We start from the raw sequence: 6485 nt of genomic DNA, 5'->3' as shown, positions 1-6485 counted from the left end.
AATATATATTAATGAGCCCAATGTATTTAACATTTTTTATAGTAAAAAATTTAATTTGCATCTCTATAAATAATAAATTTAGTTTATTCACCCCATAAAAAAAAAAAATTTATGGCTCTGCCAATATACTGAAACCTGTTAAGTTCTGTTAATTACCCTTTTAGTATCAATGAAATATTAGGGTTAATGAATTAAAGCAAAACAAAAATTTCAAAATATTACTTCAAAAAAAAAAAAAAATTATTCCAATTTTGACCTTTTATATCTCTATTCTCTGTCCAGCTATATAATCTTTCTATAGTCATTAATCAAACAGATTACAGCCAGATTTCACTCTTAATTTCATCCATATAATACTCATCAATTTGGATTAAGGTTCACATTCTATGAATATTAGAAGCCAATTTGTGATTTATTAATATATATGAAGAGAGAGAGAGAGAGAGAGAGAGAGAGAGAGAGAGAGAGGATGAATCTAATAAACTGGTAGATATTTAATGGCAGAGATTATGATGGTGCAAAGAATCATATTTAATTAAACATAGACAATTAAGATAAGTGTTTATGATGGATTGTACTAAGGAATATGCTTTGCTTCATAGGTTTCATATTAGCGTGGTAGTGGAACTAATCATTGTTGTGAAAATCCGATGAAATTTGACCGTTGAATTCTAGGGCGGAACCGTGTAGTGGTGAGAGAGGAGCAATTGCCCCCAAAAAAAATTAAAACTTTTAGTATAGTAAGGATTATTTGTACTTCATCTCGCCTGACCCAGCCGACCTTTTTTTCCATATAATTTGCCCCTCAAAAATTGAAAAGCCTTTTTAGCTCCCCACTATTTTTATCTAATTATATTGAACTTTTCTAATACTAACAAATAAGTCTGTGAAAAATGATTATGTGTAAAATAAATTATTTTTACACCGTTATATATATAACTTGTCCCCTGAAAAATAAGATTGATTATTAATGGGGCTCTTGAGGGCTATTTTTCCACTACTACCGGACTCAGACAAGGTTGTCTTCTTAGTCCTTATCTTTTTTGTTTAGTAATGGATGCCTTTTCATCATTGCTTGATGTGGGTATTTTCAAAGATATCAATTTTGAAGGGTTTTCTACTTTTCTCTCACTCACCTTCTCTATACGGATGATGTATTGATCTTTGGAGAAGCTACCAATGAAAATTGTATCAATTTATCAAAAATTCTTGGGGACTTTGCTGAAGCTTCGGGTCTGCATGTCAACTTAGAAAATAGCTCCATTATGCTTCCTAGAAATTTTTCTAATTCGGATGCTATTTGCCAAGCTCTTTCCATTTATAATATAAGTTCAAAAATTGCTTACCTGGGCATCCCTTTGTCCTTTAATCGGCTTAAAATTGATGATTTTTTGCCTCTTATGGATAATGCTTCAAAAAAACTTTCTGGTTGGAAAGCCAGTCTTCTCTCATTTGCGGGCCGATTTCAATTCCTGAGATACACTATTCTGAATTCTATTGCTTATTGGATTGGTGGTTCTATCTTACCTAAAACTGTTCACAAATTTTTTAAGAAAACTTGTTCTAAGTTTTTGTTCTTTGGTGACTTGAATGTTGTAAAGAAAATTCATATGGTCTCTTGGGAAAAAGTATGCACTACCAAGCAATTTGGTGGGTTGGGGCTGCCCTCTTTGTCGGCTGCTCAATTTGCTTTCAACTGCTCTCTTATTCTCAGGATGTATAATGCTAGATCTCCTTTATCCATTTGGTTATTAAGTAGTTATATTTCTCCTTGTTGTCCACCCTCCACCATTTCTTCCACTTTTTGGAAATCTGTTTGCAGAACGGTTGTCACTTCAAGGGCTAAATTTAACTTTAATATCACTCTCACTGTTCCTATCTCTTTACATTGGGACCACTGGTTTTATAATGAAACCATAGATAATGCTTCTGATGGGACCTCTTTGCTGAATGCAACTAATCCTCACACTAAGCTGTTGGATTTCATTGAGGATAAAAATTGGTCCATTCTAGGTTTTGTTGCACCATATCTCCGGGACAGAATTCTCACCATCCATATTATGGAATCCTCTACCTCTTGCTTAGTCTGGGATAATCATAATTGCAATAAATTCAGTTGTTTTGTTAATGAATTCTACTCTAATCTTCAAAAATGCTCTTGGGACAATTTGATTTGGCATCATAAATATGCCTTGCGTTATTCTTGTTTCTCTTGGCTTGCTGTGATTGGAGGTCTAAAAACAGCAGATGCTTTATTGATTACAAACATCCATGTTCCTGAAACTTGTAGCTTATGTTATAATTTTCCTGAGAGCGTTTCTCATATATTTTTTGAATGCTCATTCTCATATGCTGTTATTTTGAATCCAATGCCTCCTATCAAAGGCCCACGACTCTTCACCTAGGGGAATGGATTAGTGGTGAACTACAAGTGAAACATCAGATAAAATCTTTATATCATCTCATCACTAGTTGCTCTATTTATTACATTTGGAAAGAAATGAACAATAGGAGATTTGGCAATGCTGTGAGCTATTCTACCTCTATTTATATGAGAATTAAAAAAGTTGTTTTGGCAAAAGTCCTCAAGTGGAAAAGTAGCTCTGAAATCATTGATCTTCTTTGATCTTTGATTATGGTATCATTCCTGGATGTTGCTTTGCTGTCGCTTCGTGCTGGAATACTCGGTTTTTGCCTGCTACTATTGTTAGCCTGGACAATGATGAAGCTCCCGTAGCAGACCCCTTTTGGATGGCCTTCGGCAACCAGGAGAATATTTTCTTCCGAAATGTCTTTGAAGCTGTTCTAATCCTAAGTCCAAGCTAAGTTTGTTTGGGAGCATTTCTGCAATTTTGTCTGCCTGCCTTTTTTATTTATGCAGGTTTCTTCCTTCCAATTAATGGAGCTTTCTGATTCAACCTACCGCATGGTGTCTTCCAGTGGTCTTCAGACAACAGTGCTTGAGTGTGTTTTCTATTGAGTTCCTTTGAGTGATGAGTTTTTTTTGTGAAGGGTTCCTTTTTGAGTTTGGTTGTAATTCAAATTGGGTTGGATTGGATGGGATTGAGCTTCATTTTTTAGCTCTTTTTGAGCTTGCCTCTCTTTTGTTTAAGGCAGTTCTGTTTTTGATTTCACATTGTAACCTTTTTTTCTATTTTATATATACGGGCAAAGCCCAAATTTTTCAAAAAAAAAAAACTGATGGACTGAATCGATGGGATTGTATACTGTTACCTTACTGGTCTTTGATTAAAATATTTGATTTGCATGAAATTGTGATATTAACACAAAATTTAACGGTCAAATCACTAAACTTTTAAATTGGAGGTAGTTGAACAGATTTGATGGAAAATCACCATAGAAAAATGATATTGAAATGAAATATTTCTTGTACTTCTTTTGTATGTGTTAATTGTTATATTTCAATAGGTGGGTCAACAAATAACCTGATTCCTAACCCGAATCAGACCAATTCGGTAAAACAATCAAGTTCTAACCAATTTAATTGATACGTCAATTCTTGTTGACCTACAAATCAACATTATCCGAAAAGAACTGTATATTTTTTTTTTAATTCATTTGCTCGGTGGATTATTAATTATGATTAGACATATTACATTAACTAATATAATTAATAATAATAATTTATCATGGTTAAAAATATTTTACCATATAGTGCATAAAAATGATATTCAAAATTCAAAAATCTGCTTGCTTTGACTGTGTAGAATGCAATCGAAGAATAAAAAGGGAAAATAATTAGATGATTATGTCCTGCAAAAGAAATCTGAATAAATTTATAAATATAAATTTATTATGAGAAAATTATAATATATAAATTAATTGACGTCATTTATTATATTTATTTCATAAAAATTTTTAATTTATCCAACCAAATTTTAATAAGAATATGTTGTTCGTTGAAATTTTTCGTAGTTGGGACTGTTTTGTTTAGTATTACTTAAAATATAAGATTATTGATGAAAAATATATATTAAAGGAAGGGAATTTGATTTAGTCTTATTTTTATGAAGAATATACAATTACTAATATGGTTACCAACCATAACATCAAGCCTTTATTCCACTATAAAATCAACAACATGAATTATTTTTCTCCATTATGTCCTATTAACAAAAAATATTTTGCACCATAAAGTATTACAGGTCTCACCACCACCATATAGAATTTTCCCTTAAGTTTGACAAGTACTTTCCTATCACATAGCAGGCCCGATGCAAGTCTCCAATTCAACCATCTAACTTGAATTCTACTAATAGTATCCTCATCTATTTCATCAGTACTCTGAACAATAAACCTAATATATCTAAAACATGAACGCATTTTAATGGCTTGGTCACCCAAAGTCACAATCTCCCCACCAAATCTATTAATACTAAAATTATACTCTATATATTCAATTTTAGATCTACTCAGACGAAAACCATCAGACTCTAAAGTGGACCTTCATAATTCAAGTTTTCCTTCAATTCCCTCTCTAGTCTTATCAACAAAAATATATACACCAAGATGCATCCTCTTGCAAATGTCTAGTAAGAATATTCATGATTAAATCAAAAAGATATGGACTTAAAGTTGAAAATAGAAATAAAAAAAAATACTTGGTTAAGCCTCCTCATGTTTGAACAAAAGTAACAGCTCATGCATATATATCCTTAATGACTTATTAACTCTTTTCTTTTCTAGAACTCTCAAGAGCACTTCTCCTAAAACTTCATCATATATTTTCCTAAATCAATAATCATATGTAGATCATCCTTATTCTCTCAAAACTTCTCTATCAAACCTCTCAACAAATGTATAGCTTCCATAGTATACCTACCCGACAGGCCGACACAAATCCAAATTAATATTGAGAAATATTTGTATCACAAATAATCTATGCTCAATTACTCTCTCTCTCTCATAATTTTAATGTATGACACATTTTTAATTCCTCTATAATTCATGCACTCTTGTGCATCACCTTGATTCTTAAAAATAATAACTAACATACTCCACTTGTTTAGACATCTTTTTAGTATTCAAAATAACATTAAAGAGTTTAGTAAGCCAAGAAATTCTTTCATCTCCAACATATTTACAAACCTCTATTAGAATATCATCATGTCCAACTATTTTTTCACAATTCATTTTTTGTAAAGCCTATTTAACTTCAACTTCACTAATATAACAATAAAAATAAAAATATATATTTTCATTTAGGATACTACAATCACTAAAGTCAATTATATTATCATAATCTTCATTAATCTTCATTAAAGAGCTTATCAAAATATCTCATCTACCCATGTTGGATATCCTACATTTTATCTTCATATTTTATTAGTAAATATTTGAACATTTAAATTTTATTGGATTTGGGCAACTTCCTTACTTCCCCAATATCATAAAAATCAAATAAATTGATAAAAATACTGTAAATTAAAATTAGCATCAAATGAAATAAAATATAATTTCAAATAATATAACATTTTGTATTGAATATACTGTAAACAATTTAAAGAAGGTATAAATTTTAGTACCTATTTGAATTGAAACTTTTTGAAATTATATTTAGCATTATTTGAATTTCAATTTTAACAAATTTATAATCAAACTGAATGTCTCAATGAAACTAACCTAACAAAAACAAATGGTCCAAATCATATCTAAATAAACCCAAACCAAACGTGTAAAGCATAATTAAAAATTTCATGATATTAATTAATAATAATGATCTTCAAATCTTGTATGCTTATAGTCAAATCGAATATCTCGACAAGATGAAGCCTCCGAAAGATTGCTTAATTTCAACATCATCAAGACATGTAAAATCGAGTTTTCTCTATATTTATAGGGCATGCAACTCTAAAAATATATAAAACACCCCTACTTTATACATGAAAAGGCAAACCTAAAAGATTGAACTTGGGCTTGAGATTTAAGAGAGCTAAGAACTCTAAAGAATCTCATAGCTCTATTCAAGCACCACCACTGCTAGGCCACCATTCAAACGTCCTTGTTAGACCACAATATGATCGTCATTGTCAAAACAAAACCTGAATATCATCAATATGCCATCCCCCGACCACTATCGTTAGACCATCGCCCAACCAACACCAACATACTACCATACAACCACCATAATCAAACTAACATAACCTGAATAAAAACCTTCAACCTTCATTGATCCCTTCATTGATCGAACAACCTTGCAACTGCTATTGTCCAACTAGTCTTTCGACTAATCGCTTGGCCACAAACCTTCCAACAACCATCATTTGAAAACAATCATTCAATCATTGTTGTCCAACTATAGTCCTCATACCATCACTTGACTACGGCCCTTCCAAGCATCATCATCAACTACAGCCCCAAGACCTCGGTTCTTCAACCACCATCACCTAATCACAATCCTTCTGACTGTTGGTGCCCCACTAAGGTCCTTCTAAACATAGTTTTCATACTATAGTCCTTTGGCC

This window comes from Dendrobium catenatum, unplaced genomic scaffold (genome assembly GCF_001605985.2).
Source record: "Dendrobium catenatum unplaced genomic scaffold, ASM160598v2 fragScaff_scaffold_827, whole genome shotgun sequence".
Taxonomy (NCBI): domain Eukaryota; kingdom Viridiplantae; phylum Streptophyta; class Magnoliopsida; order Asparagales; family Orchidaceae; genus Dendrobium; species Dendrobium catenatum.
This window is presented reverse-complemented; position numbering follows the sequence as displayed.